Genomic DNA, 25414 nt, shown 5'->3' on the forward strand with positions numbered 1-25414 from the left:
TGGCTCTTCTCTCTGGGCCCATAACCTGTCAGAGCGCACATAGTCCTATTGCGTGCGACAACCAAGGGCAGACACAGCAAACAGTGGTTTGTAACAAATGGTGCTTTATCTACAATATATACAATGCTATACAAGTATCACTAGGAACAATATACATACATGTGCTACTAGCAGAATCCAACAAACAGCAAATACAGCAGGAAAGGGAAAAGAAAAAAAACACACTAGCAGAATCTCCTCTTTTTTACACAGGCTCTTAAAGAGACAACAGCCAAAAACCCTGCTGACTCATTCCCATCATTGCATCAACTGGTCAGCTCTTAAATCGTCACCTTGACATGATGCAACACTTTGTAATAGTATATAGACTAGGTTACTAGCTTCAGTTGCTTTTTGTTGGGTCGTGAAAAAAATTCCCTGTTAATGATAAGAACAATGTTGGGACTTCCGGTTTGCTGCGTGGCTGCCATGGATGGCTAGGAGACTTGCTCTCTCTCCCCCGTTCAGTTTTGCATCGCTGGGGGGCCCTGAAAAGGGCTGAGAGTCGCCCTGAAGAGGTGACCAGCAAGGAGGGGCTCTCGTTGGATCGTGGGAGAGCAGCAACTCTCCCGTTAGAGCTGGCAATCTCTCCAAACCAGCGGACGAAAGGACCGGCCATAGAAATATAGCTCATCCCTAGGCTGCAGACAGCTGAAGTCACACTTTCCACCAGGCAACCTTAAAGCAGTGAGGAAGAGACTGGGTGAGATTTACCTCTTTTACACCCTAATTACTTTCTGTACCTGCATAAGCTGCTAAGCATTTTCCCCCCTGTGGTGAGGGAAGGGAGACTTTAGCCCTCCCTCTAAAAAGAGTGGTGACTGACTACCCAGGGGAGTTTAAAACATTGAAAAAATAACTGGATCCCAATTGGAATTTAATTTCCTAAAGCTTGTGGACTGAAAGATTCTTTACTCTTATTTTTTTACTATCTATCTCTGTTGAAAATTTGGGTTTTTTCTTACAAACAAGAAAAAAAACTGAAAAGGAAAAAAAATTCTGGGACTCACAGGGAAACTTTAAAGGGTAGAGGTGACACCGTGTAGTCAAACTTATTATCTCAATCTGTTATTCTTCAGGGGCTTGGCTGATAGCCCAGAAAACAGATAAGACATATGCAACCTTTAAAATTTTGAAACAAACAGCTGTGAAAAGCTCTGCTGTGCTTCTTATTCAGAAAAAAAACTTTTTCTTTCTTTTGGATTTCCTAAATGTAAAGCTGCTAGTCTAAAATACCAATATGGAAGAAGATCAGGAACAGAATTTCTCTATGGATGAAGATCAACAAATTCTTTTAATGTTGAAAACAATTATTCAAATTCTCATCACAGCCGATGAAGAATTAAGAGGCTACAGAAAAGAACAAAAAGACAGCCCAGATATGAAAGCCCAAACTTTGACCACAATTAAAGAACCATCTATACAAAATACAATAGAAAAAGTGGAACATTTAAATACCATGACAGAAGAATTAACTGCTCAACAAACACTGACATTTGAAAATCCAGAAAAGACACTGGTAACATAGAAAAAGGAAAAGGTTTCCTTTGTAAATCATAAGGAATTGGAGGATCCAGAAAAAGAACAGTTGGAAAACAAACAATTCAGAACAACCATGTCAATACAGAAAAATAAAGAAACGACCTGCCAGATCTACTAGTCCTCTCAAAAAAATGGTGACCAGATGGTTTTGTCAACGCCAAATAGCATACATGACAATACAAGAAGATTGGTTTGATGACCCAAAAACAAGAACATGGAAGATGACTTGGCAAAGAAAAAAAGCTAGAATAAGACTGAAGAAGAATGGAGTTTTGACCATCTTATGAAAATTTAAAATAGAATATATTTAAATATATAAGACATGTATGTTGAATATAAGACATTGCTATGAATTGAGATAAAGAAAAGTTTTTGGCCATTAAAACTTAGTAGCATAAATATTAATAGCTAAATTTGAATATTGATTTGTGTATAAAGGTCATGTAAAGGTGAATAGGGTATAGATAAGCTAAAAACCTATTGATGAAAGTAATAAACAGATCTATATGGAACGTTAAAAACAAAAATTGTTAGTTCAAACATGAGATAATAGACACAAAGAGTAAGAGAGAGGAAGTATTACATATTGAAATAAAAAGAAATTTTGATCACTAATTTAAGAAATTCAAAAATTAACAGAAAATAAGGATATCATATTGTATTACTAATTTGTTGTTACAGAGGGCAAGAAGTTAAATAGATAAGACGTGTATTCTGAACATTAGATTTTGTAAGGAATGGTGATAGAGGAATTGGGAGTATTTAAAATCTTGGGAATGATAAATATCAAACGTTAAATTTAAATATTAGTGCAAATTAAAAGGAAAAATGTATTAGGTCGTTGATTGTCTAAAAGATTGTATATTAAAGCAAGTACATATATATATATATACTAAAAACTATTGATATATGTAAGAAAGTTATGTTTTATGTGATAGATAGAATAAGAATTGTTTTAATTTACAGTACATATGGACAGTATATATTAAGGGGAAGAGAGAAGAAAAGTTTACGGTAGTAGTTTGAAATATGTACCAATGATATCTATTTGTAAGTGAATTATTACAACCCAACTGCCGTGTTGCTTTTCAAATATGTGAATGTTATATTAGAAAATTAATAAAATTTGTAAAAAAAAAGAGATAAGAATAATGTCAATCACTTTTGGAACATATTGATTACTCTGCCATAAGCATTCTCATAGTCTAGTTTAACCAAATTATGGTACACTATTCTACACAAACTTGGTCTCTAATTTAAAACTTTTCTTTCAAGCCAACATTCTTTTTGCTATCATATTGGTTTATACTGTGAAATACATGGCACTTATTTGAGAATATCTGTTTTTACACCTCATACTAGCATGAATATACTGAAGGAATAGGGACTTTCATTTATAACTCATCTGAAGGTTCAGCAATGCACTTACCAGTTGGTTTCATTTTCCTGATACCATGATGAAAAGAGGACCTCTCCCTAATATAATTGCTCAGGAAGTGCCAAGATAACAGTTTGCTTTCCAAGTGTCTCCAAAGCCAGTGCAACAGGGATAAGCTTTCCATTTCACTTGGGAAATAGATTTTTTTTTTAATTTTAGAATTTTATTCCAACCTTTTTTTATATACAACTCAAGGGAGCAAATGTATTGATAGTTCTTCTTCCTTTATTTTCCCCAAAACAACAAATCTGTAAGGTGAGTTGGGCTGAGAGAGAGTGACTGTCCCAAAGTCACCCAGCTGATTTTTCATCCCTAAGGCAGGATTAAAACTAGAACAAAAACAAACTAGGCTTTGTCTTCCTAGTTATGCAAACTCTTGCTTCAAATATTTACAATTTAGGAATGTCCTTGACTTGCAGCCTGAGGAAAGGGTTACAGTCTGAGCTCTGAAAGTTCCTTGAAGGTGGCTCAAAAAGTTATGGGAATCTCCTTCTGTCTTTTTAGTACAAACTGGACAATCTGGGTCTTGGGTCATTGTTCCATTTAAAAAAAAAATCAAAAAATATCTCTAATTAATGGAATGACTATGGGTGGGCAAAAAGCAATGGGGTGTCAGTGATTTCTGACTTCCTGCCATCCCCCATTGACTTTGCACGTAGGAAACTAGCAGGGAGCATTGGAAATGATAATCATATGACTGTGGCTAATTTTGGCAGCATGGCAGTGCCGAAACAGCTACAGTTCCACCAAATTCAATTCTATGGGCGTCACGGGTCCTTGATTTTGGATGCATTCTGTAAGTTAGTCCATTGAAGGTACATTGATTTGAAAATTGTTCTCTTATGGTGCACCGTTTCACCCAACTGAAGGTTATAAACAATCAGACTTGAGAATTCTCCAGCATGAGGATGGATGATCCACGGATTGGGTTTCCTGAAGTCCCTTCTACCCAATTAGACTAAGTCTGAGAGATAGCCACGCCTCTTGCTGGGTCACGTTTACCCAGTTCCGACTTAGTCTTTACCCAGACAAGATGCGTTGGTGTTTCTCTGCAGACTCAGTTTTTATTAAAAAAATTTGTTTTACCTTATTCCTATCTGTGGATTATTCTGGCTTTTCCCTCGGGTCCTCCCCTCCCTTCCGATTCCTTTTGCTTTCATTCGCCTGCTGTTGCAGCCTCAGCATGAGGCTTGTGTTTTTTTCCGGTTGAGTGTTTTGGGGCCTTGGGGAGCTTGTAGCCTCAGCACGAGGTTTCATTATTTACCTTTGCGTTTTTTGAGGCTTTGGGGAGTTGCGGAGCCTTCCGTTCGATCCAGATGGTCGGCGGATCTCCACGGAGGACCAGGGCGATGGCGGTTCATCCCGGACTGCTGAGGCCTCGGCGGGGGGCTTCCCTCTGTTTGCGAGCCTTGAAGAACAGCGGAGCATCCTGATTGTCTTGGTCGATCAAGGGACTGCCACGGAAGCCCCGAATGACAGCTGATTGTCCGAGCTTTGTTCCGGGCGATCCCGGCTACCGGTAAGTCGCCACGTGGCTGGCGGCCGCCATTTTGTTTTCTTTGGACTTGTTCCCTTGCATTGTGAGGAGTCATGTGGCTGGTGGCCGCCATTCTGGCTTTGAGGCCTGTACTTCAGGGCCGGCGTTAGGGCCATAGGCTGATTGTCACGTGGCTGGCGGTCGCCATTTTGGAATAAAGTTGTTGCGCAGTTTATTTTCTCAACTTCCTTTGCCAGAAACTAAAGAGAGATTGACATTTAAATTAACCTTTCTGGTATTACCGAGGGGCTGGAACAGTCCCCCCCTTCTGGGGAGGGCAGAACTAGTGGGACAATCTCCAAGCACTTTTCCCCAGCCACATCCACTTGTCATTGCCATTGGCAATTTGTTGCAGCAGTATAGTTGAATTGTCTTTCATTGGGAGTTGGATTCTCTCACCTCTGCTGCTTACTAAGATCTTATCTACCATATACTGTGTTTCACAGTTTTTTGCAAGGAGCTCACATACTGGTTTCACCAGTCTCTGTAGTACCACACTGGACCTCAGCTCCTAGCCTTTTTCAGACCCATTCTCAGACTTGTGCTGAAAGGTCTCAAGCCTAGCTCTTTTGCAAGGAGCCCATACTGGTTTTCCAGCTTTTACTGCCTGGTACAGCCCATTCTCAGACTTGTGCTGAAGGTCTCAGGCCTAGCTCTTTTGCAAGGAGTCCATACTGATTTTCCAGTCTTTATTACCTGGTACAACCCATTCTCAGACTTGTGCTGAAGGGTTTTTCAGGTCCTATCTACTGTGCCAAGAGGCCATACAGGTTTTACCTGTTTTCTCCTATTTTTTACCTTACAACTTTACCTCCTCCTTTTCTTAGACCCATTTTCAGACTTGCGCTGAAGGGTCCTCAACGTGATGGCTGAAGACAAGCAGCCTCAACTGGTTCTGGCACCACCAGTCCTCCAACTAAAAGGAGACGCAAATCTCCAAAAGCGGAGGCAGCTGGCAAAGTCAAAGCAAAAGCAAAGGCCTTATCCGGCAAGGTGCCATCCAAGATGGCGGAAAAGGAGGCCGCTAGGAGACATCAGGCCCTAGAGAGGCAGATATCCAAGGCTCAAAAGACAGCTCCATCACAACAGGTGCAAGCTGCATCTGAGACTTCTGAGACCTCTCCTTTTAGTCCTCAGGTAACCACAATTGCACAGGTTCACAAGCCATTGTCTCTGGAGGGTGGATCTCAATCTAGACCTATTAGTCCTATGACATCTAATCCTAGTCCAAGCTGCCCCCCCCCGCTTAATCCTCAACCTACTCCATCAGCCACGTTTATGCCCACGGCCGCTGGTCTTCGCCCTGAGTCTTCACAGACGATTGTGCCAGAGCAACTGCAATCCATGCTCACGCAGGTATTAGAGAGTATCTCATCCCTACAGAAATCTCAACCCCCGGCATCCTCCCATTGTCCTCCCCCACCACTCCTGAATACACCTATTCCATTGCTTCTGATCAATCCTCACAGAGTGGGGATTCTTATTTGGAAATTGATGAATAATGGGGGAAAGCCTTATCAGACAATGAGGATGCTCCTCAGGAGCCTCCCCTTTTGTAGGCCTCTTTGATCCCACTCTCTTCAAGACCATTCTAGTCAAGGCCACGACCACATCCCAGATCGCCCCAGAGACAGATCCACAACCCATCCCTTCCACCAGTCAGTCTTCAAATCCTCTGTTTGCTGAGCCCATGGTGACTCAAAGACATATTCCTTGTCCTCCATTCTTTGCCAACACAGTAAGAAAACAGTGGACCAATCTTGGGGCCTCTCCTGTCCCAGGGTCCTCTGAAAAAAAGCTGTTTAGCGTGGCGCCATCCTTAACCAATCTTCTGGAGGTCCCGACTGTGGACACATCCCTTACTCCCATTTTTTCAAACTCCACCATCGCTGGAGATATGGCGGAGGCATTGAAATTGGAGGAGAGGAAATCTGAGTAAGCACTATGAAGGGCGCATCAAGCATCAGGGTGGGCAGTAAAGGCTTCCACGTCAGCCTCTTTCTTCTCATGATCTTCTATCACTTGGCCCTGGGAGCTTCAGGGTGTGATCCCGCAAAATCAGGTACACACCCATCAAACGTTGGGTAAGTTATTAGCGGCGGTGGAATACACGGCCGATGCCACGTTACATGCCGCCAGATTTTCAGCCAGGGCGATAGCAGCCAATGTTTCTACCAGGCGGCTGCTTTGGCTGAAACAATGGCGGGCGGATTTAAAATCCAAAGGGCGCTTGGCCATCACTCCTTACTCGGGCAGAAAATTGTTTGGGGAAGCCCTGGAGCCATACCTGATAAAAAACAAGGATAAGAAAAAGATACTTGCTTACCAGGCCAGGCGATCCGACAGAAAGTCTGTTCCCTTTTATCGCAGATAGGGATTCCGGGGCAACACCCAAGGTTCTAACTGGTCACAACCCACACGTGCATTTCCTCCCAGATCGGACTGTCAAATGGAACGTTTTACCCCCAAGTCCAGGCAATAACAACAGCAGTCTAAGCGGCCCTTTCGGGGCACGGGGGGCCATCCCTATCGAAGGAATAAGTGACTCCAGGGAGGGACCCCCCCATAGGCGGTCGGCTCTCCCTGTTCTCTCAGAATGGGAGTACATTACCACCAACACCTGGGTCTTGTCCACTGTCACCAATGGACTGATCTTAGAGTTTCTTTCAAAACCAGCAAACCGATTCATTTCTTGTCCGACACCTTCAAACCCGTCAAAATGGGTCCTCATGAAGGAGGCCATTTCCTATCTCATCAAAATAAAAGCGATAGAACCGGTCCCTCCTGATCAGAGGGGGCAAGGGTTTTACTCAATTCTCTTTATAGTTCCAAAGACCTCAGGAAGATGGAGGGCATTCTGGATCTAAAAAGGTTAAATTCTTACCTGGTATACAAAAAATTCAAAATGCAGACCCTGCAATCCATTTTGGCCAGCATAAGAAGGAACGACCTCCTGATGTCCATCGACTTCATGGAGGCGTACCTACATATACCAATATTTCCACCACATTGTAGCTTTCTCAGATTCTGCTACAGATCTTATCACTATCAATACAGAGCGCTTCCGTTTGGCCTTTCATCCACCCCAACGGTATTCACGAAGATCTTGTCGGTTCTGGCAGCTCACCTCAGGCTGGATTCCATTCGGATCAAGTGTTACTTGGACGACATCCTCATCCAATCGGTGTTGGTCCAGGCTGCGCGGTCAGAAGTAGCCTGTACAATAGAGGTGCTCCAGAACCACGGATTCTTGGTGAATTTTCTCAAAAGCCAACTGATTCCATCCACGCGGCTCCTTCATCTGGATGCAGTGATAGATACAACACACTGCATGGTCTACCTGTCGCCAGATCACATAGCCAGTCTCAGGGCCCTTGTCCGCCTGGTGCAACGCACCAGGACAGTTCCGCTTCTCACTCTCTCCCAGCTTTTAGGCAAGATGATCTCTTGCATCGCCATCGTACCTTGGACCAGACTACATTCAAGAGCCCTTCAGTGGTTCCTCCTCCCCTTTCAGAGGCGAAAGTTAACATCCTCCAACAGGCAGATGAGGTTGACTCCTCTGGTATCGAGTTCACTCCAGTGGTGGAGTTCTCGGGCCATCAACAAAGGCTTGAAGTTCAGAGAGCCGTCACGGATCGTGCTCACCACAGCCGCTAGTCTCTTCGGTTGGGGGCTCACCTCCAGTCTCTGATAGCCCAGGGGAGATGGTCCAAGGACAATTTGAAACACAGCATAAATTGGCTGGAACTCAGGGCAATTCACCTGGTGTTGTGTCATTTCAGTCACAAAGTGAGAGGCCAGCACTTTCTCATCCTCACAGACAACATAGCGGCCAAAGCACATATGAACCGTCAAGGGGGCACCAGGTAGAGTTCTCTGATGATGGAAGCCAGACTGCTCTGCTCTTGGGCAGAGGCCAATATGTCTTCGATCAAGGCGGATCACATCTTGGGAGCAATCAACCAGCAGGGCGACAGTGGATCATTCAGAGTGGCGATTGGATCCATCACTGTTCCTAGCAATATCCCACAGGGTGGGCTACCCGGTTCTCGATTTATTCGCCTCGGCAGCGAACTCCCAACTTCCAAGGTTTTTCTCCCACTTTCCATCCCAGGGGTCGGAGAGGGTAGATGCTCTGCGCATTCCGTGGCCCCGGGGCCTTCTTTATGCTTTTCCTCTGCTCCCTCTACTTCCGGCTGTCATCCGCAAGATTCTGCGAGAGAAGGCGGAGGTTGTCCTCATAGCCCCTCATTGGCCGAGGTGCCCGTGGTTCGCCGATCTCATGATCTCAGTATCGGTTCTGTGGAAGATATCCCCGGACCAAATAGCACTCAGTCAAGGGGCGATCTGGCACCCTGACCCTCAATGGCTACAGTTAACAGTTTGGCGCTTGAGCCAAGACGTCTGACTGAGGAAGCTTATCCTCCGAGGGTAATTGATATGATCCAAGCATCTAGATGCCCATCAACTAATAGAGTTTATGACTCTACTTGGAAGAGTTTTGTATCTTGGATGTCCAAGCATCACGTCCAGTTGTCATCTCTCATGGTGCCTCAGGTTCTACAGTTTTTGCTGGATGGGATGGATAAGGGTTTGTCTCCTAGTACTATCAGGAGACAGGTTGTGGCTTTGGCCACGGTTCTTTCTTGTGACGACTCTTCCTCACTTGCCCACCATCTAGTGAACCATTCTTTCATAAAAGGAGCGATTAATACTAGACCTCCAATGGTTCATCGGTACCCCTCTTGGGATCTTTTGATGGTTTTGTAGGCCCTTACCAGGTCGCCTTTCAAACCACTTCGTTCCTGTGATCTCAATCTCTTATCTATGAAAGTGGCCTTTTTAGTGGCAGTGACCTCGGTCAGGCACATATCTGAATTGGCAGCCCTCTCGGTCAGAGAGGATCTCTGCCTGTTTCACCCCGATTGCGTGATCCTGCGTTTAGACCCCACTTTCATTCCTAAGGTGAACTCTTTGTTTCACCGGTCACACGAGGTGGTGTTGCCGAGTTTCTGCCCTAGTCCTTCTTGTGACCTGGAACGCAGATGGCACACCTTGGATGTTCGTAGGCGCTACACATATATCTTAAAAGAACCGCTTCTTTCTGTAGGTCTGAGGCACTTTTCCTCTCCTTCAATCCTGCCTCTATGGGTCTGAAGGTCTCTTCTTCCACTATTGCCAGATGGATTAAGGCTTTATTGCCAGGGCATACCAGTCACAGTCTTTAGCCATTCCTTTGCGTATCACGGCTCACTCTACTCGTAGTGCAGCCACCTATGCGGCCTGGGACACTCAGGCACCCATTGGCGACATCTATAGGGCGGCGACCTGGTCGTCGCCTTCCCATTTATCAGTCTCTATAAAATTGATAGACTTGCTTCTGCTGATGCTACCTTTGGCCGTAGAGTATTACAAAGGGTTGTGTCTTCTCCTGCAACACAGGCCCTGTCTGTTCCCCCCCCCAGGGACAGGCAGGCTTTGGTATGTCCCAATCCATGGATTATCCATCCTCATGCTGGAGAAGGGGCATTGTCTTACTTGAACGCCTTTTCTCAGCATGATGATGGATAATCCACTCCCGCCCTTTAGTGGTTACTGGGCACTGTGACAGGACTTCAGGAAACCCAATCCATGGATTATCCATCATCATGCTGAGAAAAGGCATTCAGGTAAGACAACGCCCCTTTTAGTTGTATATAAATGTTGATTGTTTTACATAAGCAGCCAAAGTGTATGAAGGCTTGTAATACCACAAGGACCACCTTTTTCTTTGATAGATTAATACTGTTAGAGCAAGTTTTGTGGCTGAGGATTTTTTACAGCTCCATTTCCTAATTTGTGGCACTTTCAGACTCCTTTTTGTGCTTAGTAAATAATTTGCTCATATTCATCATGCAAAAATGAAATGATTTCATTTTTTGTCCTCTTCATAACATTAGGGATAAATAGATTTCTGTTTTTAAATGGCCAGTTATTGAAATTAAGTGTTGAATTGTAATGGCATCAAATAATATTAAAATAGAATACTACTTAACATGTATTATATTAATCAATATATAATCATTAGATATGAAAGAAATGCTAATGACCTCATCAAAAACAGCATTAAAAAATCCACAAAGAGTGTCTCCAGAATTTATACAATTAAAGTAATACAAGATTTTAACAAATTAATTTAAGCTTTCTAAGGTTTACTGTTATAATTATCAATAGCACTGTTTTTAAGAAAATCTATACTGCAGCATTGCAACTGAATGTTTTGAGCAGGATTAGATTGAAGCTTATTTCTTTGTAGAACAATAGACAATAGACATATAAAGGACATATAAAACAGATCTTATAGCAAGTGTGTCCAGTCCATGGCCCATGCCTGGACAGCTAGTAAAGCGGCTATCAGTGCTGCTAAATCAGATGTTCTTGCTTTGACAACATATGGAGATGCAGCCCTTTTCTTTCTTATGCTTTATTCTTTAATATGCTTTATTCTTAGAATTAGACTTAGAATTAGATGATACTGGTGAGAGGGAGGAGGAATGTAATGGGAGTTAATTAGACATAACAATATTATAATAGTGTGTGAACTCAGAGTTTTTTGAAATAAGAGATGATAAGAAATGGGTTGGAGAACTGGAGGGAAAGCCTGCATTTCAAACTAATTGGAGAATGTGATTTATGACTGTTAATTAGAAGAGGGAATTGTGCTTGATACTATGTGCTAAGGGGAGGGGAGTTCAGATTTTGGCTTCGATCATGTACCAGGCTACTCGAATAAAGATTCTTTAAGATAAACAATGCCTCAAAGTTCTTTGAAGAGTTTCATTTGTCGGAACCATGACAGAGGCCCCACAAGATAATAAAAATGTACAAAATAAAGGAAGTTTGTTATTTATATACATTAAACATATATTTTGCATGCGGCTCAAGACAATTCTTCTTCACCCAATGCAGCCCAGGCAAGTCAAAAGGTTAGACAACCATGTGTTACTCAGGGACTCAGAAAAAATAGAATAAGCTTCCTGCTGAAAAATGGAAAAGCGTAATAATTTCTATAGTCATCATATTTAGATATTGCCTATGTGATATTTTGGCCATTTGAAAGGTGTTGCATAAATACAATATAAGCATTGAATTGATGTTTGCTTTGTATATTTTGCAGCGTAATAAAAAGGTATTTGAATAAATAGGTTTTGATATCATTAAAAGTATTGCTAATATATGTTTTTTCACTTCTTATTTGATATACTCCAGTTCGTTTGAGCAATATGCACAGGAAATCTTCCAATAACAAAATATATCATATTGTTACCCAATGCCTTTTTTTTTTTATTAAAAAACACTTTTTAAGAGCAATGCTTTAACAAAAAAAAAAAAGAGAGAATGAGGAATACAAATCTTAGTGCTTTTTAGATAGCTGCTTTTCTCTGCAAAATGCCATCCCTCAACTTTCCCTGCCCTCTCTTATTTGGGATTCAGTTATTTTGCAAAAGGGAAACGCAGCTGACGAGAGTTTTGGAAAGAAGGAAGTGGCTAAGGGGAAACCCACACTCAATTCCGCTTTTTTTTTTTTTTATGTAGAGCACTTTCAGTTACCATGTGTGACTGCAGTGTTTCATAGAATTTGGCCTTTGGGAGAATCATCTGTGTTGTTATATCCACTGTAATAAGTTCTGATTTTATCTAAAATCAGATATTGATAATTGTGCAATAGTCTGGATTAAAAATTTATAATCCAGGATTGAGTCTATTCAGTAGTAGTTGCTATAGGAAGGGCAAATTTATTATATATTTATCAGCTATGGTGGGGACCTTCTAATCAATTTGTATCATTTTTTCTGCATGCTTATAAGCAGCATAGTATAGGTGTTAGGGCAACCTATAACACAACCTATAAAGTTTGCATTAGGGCAAGATTATAACACATTTTATAAAGTTTGCATGGAAACTGCAGTGGGTTAATCCATATACATAGTAGGAAAGCTCCTTTAGTTCAATGTTCTTGACCTCAGCAATTTTTTAAGGCATGGAATTCAACTCTATTCTAGCTGGGGAATTCTGGGAGCTTTAGCTGAATTATTCTAGCAGAAGTTCATTTACGTAAAGTCAGGATGCAAATTATAAAAAAAATGTTTTCTTGGATAAAACTTGAGAAGTGGCACCTTTAGGTTTTTCTTTTAGAAAGAAAAAGGTATCACTTCCTCTGTGCATTGTGTTGTTGAAAGCTTTGTGTAGATTTAAAGGTTAAGAGGGTTCCTTCAAAGGGCATTTATGTATTTGTTTGCTTGTATCCATCTTTATTACTTTTACAAAAACTGAAGGTGGTAAACATAACCAACTCAAATTCCTCCTATTTTTTCCACAACAACAACCCTGTGAGAGTGTTAAGTTAAGGTAGGATTTGAATTCACGGTCTCCCTTTTTCTAGCTTGGTGTCTTAACCACTGACTAGATCAAACTGGCTATCTATTTGGTGTTGGCAACAGACTATGACATTTGTTCAGATATATGGGAAGTCAGTCCCCCAGAGGAGGAAATATTAAAAGGGCAGAAAAATATATTTCCTCAAAGATCTTAAAGAGGCAGAAAAGCATGCCCAGTTTTCTTAATAGCCCCAAGTCTCCCTCCCCCAACCAAAAACCAGCTCTGTAGAAATGCAGATGATAATCTTGTCAGAAAGACTGGAATCAAGAAACTTGGATTAGGAAGAAAGATCCCTAGAATCAACACCAAAAATCTAAGAGTCATCAGCCACAGCCCAGGGAAGCAGGATATGACCTTTGAGACATAATAAGATTAACCCACCACCATCAGAATACCAGAAAGGCACATTCAGACTCAGGTCAAAGTTCATGCCACAGGAACAACTTCAAACAAAAGACTCCAGAGGGTATAAAAACCTACTCCTTACATGTGCTCATTCTCTTTTTTTTTTCAGAGCCATTTTTCTGTCTGGCTCTCCTTTTCAGTAAACTGCCACCTTCTTTCTAAAGCAGTCACCATGTTGTTTATTCCCGGCTTGGACTGACCCATGATGAAGACTTTTCCTTCAACAGATATATTCCACATGATACTCTAGCTCACAGGTCAGCAACCCGCAGCTCCGGAGCCGGCGGCAGGTCGGGACCCCCCCCTCGTCCCCACAGCGGCATTCCCCGTTGCTGGTGTGGCTGCCCATGGTGCACCCAGCCTTGGCACCCTCCTCTTGCGACGGCGAAGTGGCTGAGGACGTGGCGGGGGCGGCGGCCAGGCCGGGGGCTTCTCGTCCTGCTCCCCCTCTCCGCCCAGTTGGTTGAGGGCGCGGAGGCCGGGCCGCTCCGCCGCCATCAGAGCCACTGCCTCCCGTCCTGCTCCCCTTCCCGTCCATTCGACTGAGGACGCGGTGGCTGGGCCACGCCACTGCCGCCAGAGCCGCTGCCTCTCATCCTGCTCCTCCTCCCCGCCCGTTTGGCTGAGGACACGGTGGCCAGGCCATGCCGCTGCCGTCAGAGCCATTGCCTCCTGTCCTGCTTCCCCTCCCCGACTGTTTGCCTGAGGACCCAACTCTTTGAGTGTTTTGGGTTGCCTATCCCTGCTCTAGCTAGATGGATAAAACTTTGTAGTTTAAAAAGTTGTGTTTGTTGTGAGCAATATAGGTTTCAGTTAAATGATAGGGAAGAATGATATTCATTAAGTCATTCTTTAGGATTGTATCTTGATTCTGTGCAACAAATAAGTCGCTGTTTTATACATAATTCCCTGGAGTGGCAATTTTCATTTTGATTTAATATATTCAAAAAAAATCACAATGTGTTAAAATGCAGATTTCTTTTTAGTTATTAAAATCTGATATTCCTGTTTATATAATTGGAATGTATATGAGAGTTCGGACTTAGATTGGATTTTTGTGCTTGTGTAGTTTTAATCATCATTAAAGCCATGCATACACAAGATCTTTTTTTGTGTGTTCATAAATTTACAAACAACTGTTGTATTAAGTTTATACCTGTGCCATTTGAAAGTGTGTTGTTTAGTTTCAAATATTTTGCAAACAGGAAATAAACTGCTTCTTTGTAGTGAAAATCTCCCAGCTATGCTAGTTTTGATTTTTTTTTTTTTAATGGGGAAGAATGAGGAAGCCTTATTTCTGATTATTATCAGTTTGATTCTGTTGAATTTCTTTTATTATGGGCTGCAAATTTGGCCCATTCTTTTTCAAATTTGGCAGAAAATATTTGCACAAATTGCTATGTATAGTTTTCTATGCCCTCTTTTCCAGTGCATTTGTTTTCATGCATCATCTATATGCTTCACAATTTTTTTTTTAAATAGGACAATATATTTTTGTATTTATTTATTTATTTATGAGACTTATATACCGCTTTAAGTGCAAGCACTCTCTAAGTGGTGTACACCAGTAAGCAATGTATATATATATATATTTACATTGCCCCCAACAATCTGGGTCCTCATTTTACCTACCTCGGAAGGATGGAAGGCTGAGTCAACCTTGAGCCGGTGAGATTTGAACCGCTGACCTGCTGAACACAGTCAGCTAAAGTGACCTGCAGTACTGCAGAAGAGCATACCCCTTAGGTATGCTCTTCTAGATATAATTTGAGATGGGAATCTTGCAAATCACTGAACCAAACTTTTCAAAATTCTGAGGGACCTGATTTCTCACCTTTTCTTGCAGCTAACTTCCAAATTTTTAGAAATAAAATGGCAAATCTGGATGCTAATACAGTGTGCAACTGAAATGGATTATATGCCCAAACTTTCAGTAGCAATTTTATATTCTGTTATTTATCCAGTATATTTTTAATTAATACATATGCCATAACCATCTTGTTCTGCAAGATGCCTTGTTCCTCCCAAGGCAATGGCTATGAAAACTCCTGCCACAATACTTGTTCAGAGAAGCTGCTGCTAAGACTTCCAGAAGTAACATTTTTGGAACCATAGAATTCTGACTTGCAATTAAATTGTAAATTCCTTTTCTATTGCAGAATGTTTTGGTCTAAAGAGAACTTTTTCTTTCCATTAAAATTCATTAATTTGATCAAATATTTATTGACTGTGGGGATACTTTTAAATAATAACAGTGAGGTATTGAATGACATGCTTCGGATTTTGTTTTGATCACACCAATTCTGCAAGTAGTTAAACAATAACCAGACAGTCTCTTTGCTTGTATTTCAGATTTTTTTATAAAAGCATCCGAAAAATTGACAGCCAGATTGATGTGGTATCTGTGGAAAATGAATTAAAGCAACATGACCAAGGCTCATTTCTCCTTCTGCAATTATCATTCTCATTCTGGTAAATTGGCTCTAGTTATCCTGTGATTTTCAGCTTGTCCTTGACAAACCAGAAAGGTAATCTTTTAATTTATTATCATAGCTTGGCATAGCTATAATATGCCTGTTGAACTGGTTTTGATTCAAAGTAGGATTCCAATCTAGTGTTGCAAATGTCCCAAAAAAAAATTCCTTTACCCTTCCATTTCTAGCAGAAACAAGGCCTTGTAGATTGTATGGCTTTGTTTTTTTTCTTTGAAAGCTTCCTTATTACAGCATTGAGTTATGTTTCTGTATTTTTTTAAGTACAGAATATGGCAGTTTTAATAAAAGCTATTGCAACATAATATTTTAGAGTGCTGAACGCTTTGGAAAATGAAACATGCTGTCAAAACTCTGAGGTGGTACTGTTTACTGCAGCAGTTTTTTTTTTAAGAAAGACCAAAGATCCTTGGAAGATTATCAAAAGTTTCTAAATGAAAAAATCTAATTACAATTATCATTACTAGGAAGGATTTCGGCGATTAAAATGAATGTTTTACCAAAATTGTTATACCTCTTTCAAACAGCTCCAATAAAATTGGGGAATTTTTTTTTATGAATTAAATAAAATGATTAATAAATTTATATGGCTAGGTAAAAAAGCACAAATAAATGTTAAAGCGTTACAGGATAATAGAAGTAGAGGTGGCCTTGGACTCCCAAAATGGGAAATTTACTATCAAGCAGCGGGATTGCTTTGGATCAGTGACTGGATAAACCTAGAAAACAAAAGGGTCTTAACAATTGAAGGTCATGATTTACAGGTTGGATGGCATGCTTTTCTATGGGGAAAAGATAAGAAAACTCATACATATTTCCTCCGACATCAGATAAGGGATGCATTAATTTAGATATGGGAAAAAGTAAAAAAAAAATACTACACGAAAATCCCAATTTGGATCTCACCAATGGAGGCGATGATTCATCCAAACACATTAGATAAAACAAAGATGATAAGGTACAAAGAATTATTAGACAACCAAGGGAAGCTAAGATCAAGAGATGAATTAAAAGAACAGGGAATGACTATTGATTGCTGACTATATACACAGATAAAATCAAAATACAATAAGGATATGGAGGAGTATGGGATATGTCGGACATTACAACAATTGGATAAAATATTGACAAATAAGGGAGAAAAATTCTTAACAAAAACCTTTAAACTCCTATTAGAAATTGAATTGGAAGAAGAAATAGTAAAGGGCCCGATGATAGCATGGGCCTGAAATATAGGTAGAAATATAGGATTAGAGGAATGGGAAAGAACATGGAACATAAATTACAAATTGATGTTGTCAACTGCATACAAGGAAAACCAATAGAAAATGTTCTACAGATGGCATTTAGCACCGGCGAGATTGGCTAAAATATACAAAAATATGAATCTGTATTGTTGGAAATGTAAAAACAAAGAAGGAACATTTTATCATATGTGGTGGCAATGCCCCAAAGCAAAGACCTATTGGGAGCAGATAAGAAGATGGTTACAGGAAATAACAAAACAACAAATTGAACTCAAAGCCGAAATATTTTTATTAGGCATAATTAACCCAAAAATTGAGAAACGACTCCAATATATTATTATACATATTATAACTGCAGCACGCATTGCATATGCGCAATGTTGGAAAAGGGAGAACATACCAACAAATGCAATGATTGTATGTAAGATATTAGACTGTGCTGAGATGAACAAACTTTCCTTCGAAATAAAAGACAAAGAAGCTACAGAATTTTACAAGATATGGGACATGTATTATAACTGGCTAGAATTGCGGAATAAAAATGTATGAGAAGTAATGTAAATAAATGTAAATAAACTTAAGAAATATAGGACAGGGCTTTTCAACCGGTGATACGTGTACCACCTGTGGTACATTAATGAGTGGCAGGTGGTACGCAGTCCTGCCTAGCCAAGTGTAGTGGGGGAAGGAAAGAGCCAGCATAGGCAAGGACCTGCAGTGAGAGAGTCCTCTGGAGCTGCAAAGGCCCCAGGCTCACTTCTTGCTCACCCTCCCCCATGAGAAAGGAGGAGGGGGAGGTGGCAGGAGAGCCTATAAAAGGAGGCAGTTTGGGCAGGAGAGGGAGACAGAAAAAAAGCAGCAGCCTTGGGAGGAGGCAGAGTCAACTGCACTGAAGGGGAAGAAGGAGGGTGAGGGTGGGGGGAGAGGAGATCAAGCAGACTGGCCATTAGCTGATCTACAACTGCTGTGGCAGCCACCTGTGCTGGCAGCAGCAATCAGACAAGAAATGCATGCGGGGAGGGGTCAACCTCCAAGAGGAATGAAAAAAGGCAGCAATGGCTGGAGGTGAAGCACGGAGGAGGGAAGGAGATGGAGAGTGGAAGTTTTTTTTTTTTTTAACACATTTTATTGGTTTTTTTTAATTCTTAAGAAAAAGTACCCAGGACCCATCGTGGTGGTTGGGTGGTCAAACATTCAAAAGTAAAAAAATATATAAACAACACAACTCAATAAATTTCACTATCCCCTCTCTATTCCCCTCAATTAACATGATACATTTAAATATTCCATTTCTATTTTAAATTTCTTTAAAATATATTTTATTGGTTTTATAGTTTTAACAAAAAGTGTTTGAGACGCACCATGGTGTTTGGGTAAACAAAGATTCCCAACATAAAATCACAGAATAACAGCTCAACTTAATACATTCGCTATCATCTCTCTATTTCCCTCAAGTAACATAATAAATTTAATATATTTCATTTCTATCCTAAATTTCAATTACTACTAAACCTGTTTATTAAAACTTTATCAGTTTCAATTACCATAATCAAATAATGTTTTACATCAACATATTACCCCTTCAAATATCTCTTGCAAATAAATTCAAATTCTTAATCTCTCTCATCCCTTTTTTATCACCAACCTTATTTATTTCTTCTTCCAACAATAGCTAATTTAGTTAAAAAAATATTATCATATCTTATCAAATCGTTTTATTATACACAAATATCTCTTAATTAAACATTACACATATATATAGTTATAATTTTCTTACTTCTAAATCTAGATCATTATCTTTAATCTTTCAGCCAGTAAGTCCATTTTTGTTGCTTATCGTAATCATTGACTTAATTCATTTCCATTCATTAAACAAACCAAATTCCATCCATTTAATTACCATATCAAAACATATTATTATACACAAAAATCTCCTAATTAATTAAACATTTCAAAATTCCAGTCTAAATCAATCTATTACTCCAAGAAATGCATTCTTAGTCTCTATAAAGCCAAGTTTCTTTTTTCATTCCACATTTAACTTTCATATTTCCATACCAAACAAACTTCCATAAAACAAAAAACTCATCAAACTAAATTAAACACGCATGAATATAATTGTATATTTCTTACTTCTAAGTCTAAATCATTATCCTTAAAACAATCTATAGAACCAACATTGCCTTTTAATCCATTCATCAATTTTTACTAATTTAAACACGCATGTGTATAATTGCATTTTTCAGCTCTAAATCATTATCCTTAAAACAATCCAAGAAATCAACATTGCCTTTTACGCCATTAAACATTTTTTAAAATTTGTTTTTGAGTCTAATTCTGGGTTTCTTTCTCTGCCACACCGGCTTCCATGAAGACGCTTCCCTTTCAACCAATAAATCCATTCTCGATGCTTGTAGTAGTCTTTGAGCAAATGTATGTCCCTTTCTCTGTAGTAAGCATCTTTTTTCTCTTTCAACCAATAGATCAATTCTTATTGCTTGTAATAATCTTTGAGAGAGTATAATTCTCTTCCTCAGCAGTAAACGTCTTTTTCTGTTCTCTTTGCAATATAGTTGCTTTGTATTTTGAAGTCTTAGTCTTTGCTTCTTCTGGTTCTCTAAGTTGCTGGAGAAGGGATTGTCAGATGAAATAAATTCCACTTCTATCTCTGTAAATTCCTCTTCTGGCACATTTTGATTTATGTCATAATCAGTTGTAACCTGGACATCAGTTTGGGCAAATATAGTAGAGTCTCTAGCTCTTAATTCTAAAGTACAGTTTTTAAATGTAGCACAAATTTCTGCAGTGGTCTCATAAATCTTTTCCAATATAAGTGCACAATTCAGTTGTGTCTGAGGTTTCTCCATTTTAATATTAAAGCTTAAAAGGAGATCTCTTTTTCTTTTTTGTAGAAGCTTTGTTTAATGTAGAAACATCCACCCCCACAGCTTCACAGGTGCAGGGCTTATCTTTAGTGCTTTAAAGTTCATAAGAAAAAATAAGCAAAGTTGCAAAATTAAATTTTTATCTCTAGATGTCCTCAGTAACTTAAGAAAGTCCTTTCCAAAATCAACTCTTTTTTCCCCCTGTCTTTTAAGGTCATGTATATATATATATAAAAAACTAGAAATAGTAAATTTCTTAAAAAGAAAGGAGAGAGAAACTTTTTCCTTTTTTTTCCTTTTTAGTGTCCCAATAAAAATAGATTATAGCCTTTCAGTGTTTATGAAATGCCTTTGTTCCCATAAAAAAGCAGAAGCCACCTTTCCAAGCAGGGAAATAATTTCAAAAGCTCTTTACAGGCACACAATCGAAAAAATAAACGAAAAAGAGAGAAAAATAAAAAAAATTCTCACCCGGATTCACCGGGGCAGTAAAAGCTTAGATGTTGTTCAACTTACGGTCTGAAGCGGCAGGGCGATCAGCCATTTTCATGGCCGATCTTCGTCGGTCCTCAGAGTTTTGTCTGGACAGCTGGAGGAGCCGCCGCTCTTCCGTAGCCGGACCGCAGCCTCCTCGACAGAAGTTGCACCCTCCAGGGTGACTTTGGACCCATATAAGGGTCCACCGACGGAGGGAAACCTAGTCGACGAGGTGAGAAGTCTCCCCATGCGACTAGTGACTCCGTGAACCGGAAATTTTAAATTTCTATCACTATTAAACCTGTATTATAACTTTATCTGTTTACAATTACAATAGTTTAAATTTAAAACAATTAATTATCAATTCTAATTCTTAATCTCTCACATCCCTCATTTTATCACCATCTCATTTATTTCTTCTTCCACTACACAATAGATATCCTAATAGCAATAAAATATAGATCAGCCCTTTATATATGTAATCCCAAAGTCAGTCCATCTCTTTAAAATAACGAGATAATATTAAACCTTAATTCATTCAAATTCATTAAACAAAATTCAAATTTTCTCCAATTACTTATCATGCCTTATCATATCTTTGTTGTCATACAAGAAATCCATCCTAGTAATTTAAAACATTCCATAAATTATTAAAAGCATCCCAATCTAAACAGTCATCATTTTTTCAATTCCGGTACATAATGATTTTCATATATTTCCCAAACGCTACATAAATACAATCCAATACATTCTTAATCTGTTTAAAATATCTATTCTAATAATCACACATATATGTGTGTGTGTGTGTGTGTGGTTATTCGGGGTTTTTCCCACGTCAAATTGGAAGTATCTTGGCGACGTTTCGATGAAGTCTCATTCGTCATCTTCAGGCTGGTGTTTTCGGCTTTGTGCTTCTAGGAGCCGAAAACACCAGCCTGAAGATGACGAATGAGACTTCGTCAAAACATCACCAAGACACTTCCAATTTGACGCGGGACAAAAACCGAATAACCAAAGACCTACATACAAATACCGGCGAAAACCTTAGAAAACAAATATGTATGTGTGTGTGTGTGTGAGTGTGTGTGTGTATATATGTAAAAATGCGACTCCCGGGCATAATTATAAACAGAATAAATGATGCGCGATCACCAGGAGAGTTAAAAGTAAAAAATACTTTATTAAAAGTATTTCACTATATTAAAAAGGTACCAAGCTTTCGTTGGGAAAACTCCCCAACATCTTCAGGGCTGAGAGATCGTTTTGACAAGGTGCTTCAAATGGGTTCCGTAGCTGTCCGCGCGCGGCTCCTAGATCGCGCTGCCGGCCCTGGTTGATCAGCTGATAAGCAGTGAGAGTAAACAGCGCAATGCTCCCTCTCGTCGCTCTCTCGAGCTGTTCTGTTTACTTCTTCATTGTTGACTTCCGGGATTATTTGCAAGCTCATGTTCCTCTTTCTCCTGGTGGCAATGGTTCTCGTCGCAGCGGGGGGACCCAGCACGATGTCATCGTGTATTCCAAAGTGGGGGCGGGGCTCTACCGGCTGTAATCTAACACCTTTTCTCTGCCGTGGGCTCCCATCTCCACTCTCGTTTGCATGTATAATTACCATATGGGTATGGTATGCTCCAACATCTATAACTTTAATAACACCCTTGTCGTAGCCACTGATGCCACGAAGGGAGGCCGCCTACTGAAGGAAGCCTGGTTCTCGAATGACAACTCAATTAATCATCACATTGATCTACACCCAGCACAACAAGCACTACGGAAATGGGACTCAAACCATCACCCTTTATACCACAAACGTTATAGACCAAGAGCTATACCTCCTCCCTGTCAAGAATGATCACACGTGAAAATGAGCCCTCCACCGATGGAGGAAGGGAGGAGGGAGAGAACTCTCCGCATAGACGACCCAGGCACCTCCCAACAACATCAAGGGAAGCCCGCACCCACTTTGACTGAAGGAAATAACAATAATGACCTTGGAGCAATTTGATTAAAAAAACCCCTAGGTTTAGCACTACTCATGATAATAAAGGGGAATATCCCATGCGGGAGGGGAGAGAAAACATGAAATGATGACCCGCTTGCTTGATAAAAGGGAAAGTAACATGAGCGGAGAGTATGTCCTAACATCATCAGACTTTCACTTGCAGAGACGGGAGGGATTTGACTTGATTATTGATCGACGAGGGAGGATGAACAGGGAAGACTCCGTGACAGAGGGAGATGATATAGACGTTGGAGCACCTTGTCAAAACGATCTCTCAGCCCTGAAGATGTTGGGGAGTTTTCCCAACGAAAGCTTGGCACCTTTTTAATATAGTGAAATACTTTTAATAAAGTATTTTTACTTTTAACTCTCCCGGTGATCGCGCATCATTTATTCTGTGTGTATGTGTGTATATATATATATATATATGTATGTATGTATGTATGTATGTATGTATGTATGTATATATATGTATGTATGTATGTGTATATGTATATGTGTATATTTGTTTTCTGAGGTTTTCGCGGGTATTTGTATATAGGTCTTTGGTTGTTCGGGTTTTCTCCCGCGTAAAATTGGAAGTGTCTTGGCAACGTTTCGACGAAGTCACATTCGTCATCTTCAGGCTGGTGTTTTTAGCTTCTTGCTTTGAGCAGCAATGTGTGGTTTTAGCTGTTTCTTCCTTTTAACTGCCAGTGAGGGTATGAACTGATTGGATGGGAGCTTGGCTGTGTTCTGATTGGGTGGAGGTGTGTTCTGAATGAACAAGCGAGATGATACCTCCCGCCTACCAGCCATTTGGAAACCTGCCCTTATTGACAAACGACTCCCTAACCCCAAAATCTTAAACCCCTCTGCAACTCAGACTAACCTGAGCACAACCAAACAGAACACTCCCCCAGCCAATCAGAGCACAGCCAAGCCCCTAACCATTCAGAACACACCTCCACCCAATCAGAACACAGCCAAGCTCCCATCCAATCAGTTCATACCCTCACTGGCAGTTAAAAGGAAGAAACAGCTAAAACCACACATTGCTGCTCAAAGCAAGAAGCTAAAAACACCAGCCTGAAGATGACGAATGTGACTTCGTCGAAACGTTGCCAAGACACTTCCAATTTTACGCGGGAGAAAACCCGAACAACCAAAGACCTATATACAAATACCCGCGAAAACCTCAGAAAACAAATATCGAACCTCTACGGGGAGGAAATCCACCATCTGACCAGGACCTATGAAAAACTTGAAGTCCAAAGAGCTTCCATTTTATGTGACCTCGCATTCCTACGTAACTGCCGAGATCAAAATCTAATCCCCACATGTTTCCAACTGAAATTCCACTCCAACTCTGCAGCCACCAAACGGATCCTGAAAAGAACAGAATTGGCCCTAATCAGAAATGAACTTCACACAAAAAGATTCCTCCTAGACCGAATTAACAAAGATCTCCTCACACTCCACCTCAAACTCAGCAACAAGATCCACCCCGCACTTTGGGACAAATCCAAACAACTCGCCGTCTGGAGAGCCGAAACACAGACCACCCTCAAGACAGATACACACACCAACAAACTCCGAAGACTACAAGAACGCCAGAAACAAACCCCTCCTCCCTCACAGCCACACATGAAACAAACAGTGCATAACATCTCAGATAGGATCCTCACCAAAGCCGAAACCAATGTCCTTTCCAAAGGATTCAACTTTGCAGTCGCTCCCAAACACATCCCCACTGAAACCATTATATGTGGAGTTGAAACCAGCCTGACCAAAATCAACCCCGATGACGCTAACAAAATCAGACTCAAAATCACCAACATCCTCTGCACCAGCAAGCCACCCAAAAGCAACTTACCCAAAGAGGAACAGACAGCACTACATAACCTGAAAGAAGACACCAGCATAATAATCCTACCAGCAGACAAGGGCAACGCCACGGTGGTTATGAACACATCTGACTACCAAACCAAATTAACCAACCTACTCCAAGACTCCACATACAAACCCCTAAATACAGATCCCACCACCTACCTGGAAAAAACCACCAGAACCAAGATAAAAGCCTCCCCCATTAGCGAAGAGATCCAGCAAAGAATCATTCCCAGAGAGAAATCATCCAGATGCCCTAAACTCTATGGTCTCCCCAAGATACACAAAGAAGGAACCCCACTCAGACCTATAGTCAGCTCCATAGGCTCACCTCTACAAAACCTAGCCAAATTTCTCACCAAACAACTACAGCCCTATGCAGAATCCATCACCTCACACGTAAAAAACTCATTCCAGTTTATAGAGATCATAAAGAAACAAAACTTACAGCCCAGCGACCTACTAGTGAGCTTCGATGTCATATCCCTCTTCACCCAAGTGCCTATCAAAGAAGCCTTGACAGCTATCCAAAACAAATATAACCCCCCCAAACACATCTTAGATCTGACCAACCACTGCCTATCCAACACATACTTCATCTATAATGGACAAAAATACAAACAAACAGAAGGAGCACCCATGGGATCACCCCTCTCACCTGTCATTGCCAACCTCTACATGGAACACTTTGAAACCCAAGCTCTAGAAAAATCGGATCACAAACCCAAACTCTGGCTCAGATACGTAGACGACACCTTCATAATCTGGCCACATGGGAAAGAAAAACTGGACAACTTCCTCACACACCTCAACAGCCTACACCCCAAAATACAGTTCACCATGGAAACAGAAGCTAACAACCAACTTCCCTTCCTGGATGTCTTAGTCTACAAGAAATCCAATGGCTCCCTAGGACACACCATCTACCAGAAGAAAACACACACAAACCGCTATCTGCACGCTCTCTCACACCACCACCCAGCACAGATCAACTCTGTAGCCAAGACACTCATCTCCAGAACAAAACGCTTAGCTGACGAACAACACCTAAAACCCGAACTAC

The 25414-nt window shown here is 40.6% G+C and overlaps 1 protein-coding gene across 18 annotated transcripts in view; it reads left to right on the plus strand.

The window, feature by feature from the left end:
• Positions 1 to 25414, plus strand: part of INPP4A (inositol polyphosphate-4-phosphatase type I A) — a 191489-nt gene that overhangs the window by 67213 nt on the left and 98862 nt on the right. For 16 of the 18 annotated variants that reach the window (XM_039340633.1, XM_039340640.1, XM_039340634.1 and 13 more), the window contains exon 2: positions 15735 to 15910. The gene's annotated coding sequence lies outside the window, so the exon portion shown is untranslated. Of the gene's footprint in view, positions 1 to 4299; positions 4539 to 13524; positions 13640 to 15734; positions 15911 to 25414 lie in introns of those variants that run through there. The other 2 variants (XM_039340629.1, XM_039340632.1) reach the window with 2 other exon arrangements.

The sequence above is a fragment of the Crotalus tigris genome, unplaced genomic scaffold (assembly GCF_016545835.1).
Source record: "Crotalus tigris isolate CLP2741 ecotype Arizona unplaced genomic scaffold, ASM1654583v1 scf7180000017753.6788120, whole genome shotgun sequence".
NCBI lineage: Eukaryota > Metazoa > Chordata > Lepidosauria > Squamata > Viperidae > Crotalus > Crotalus tigris.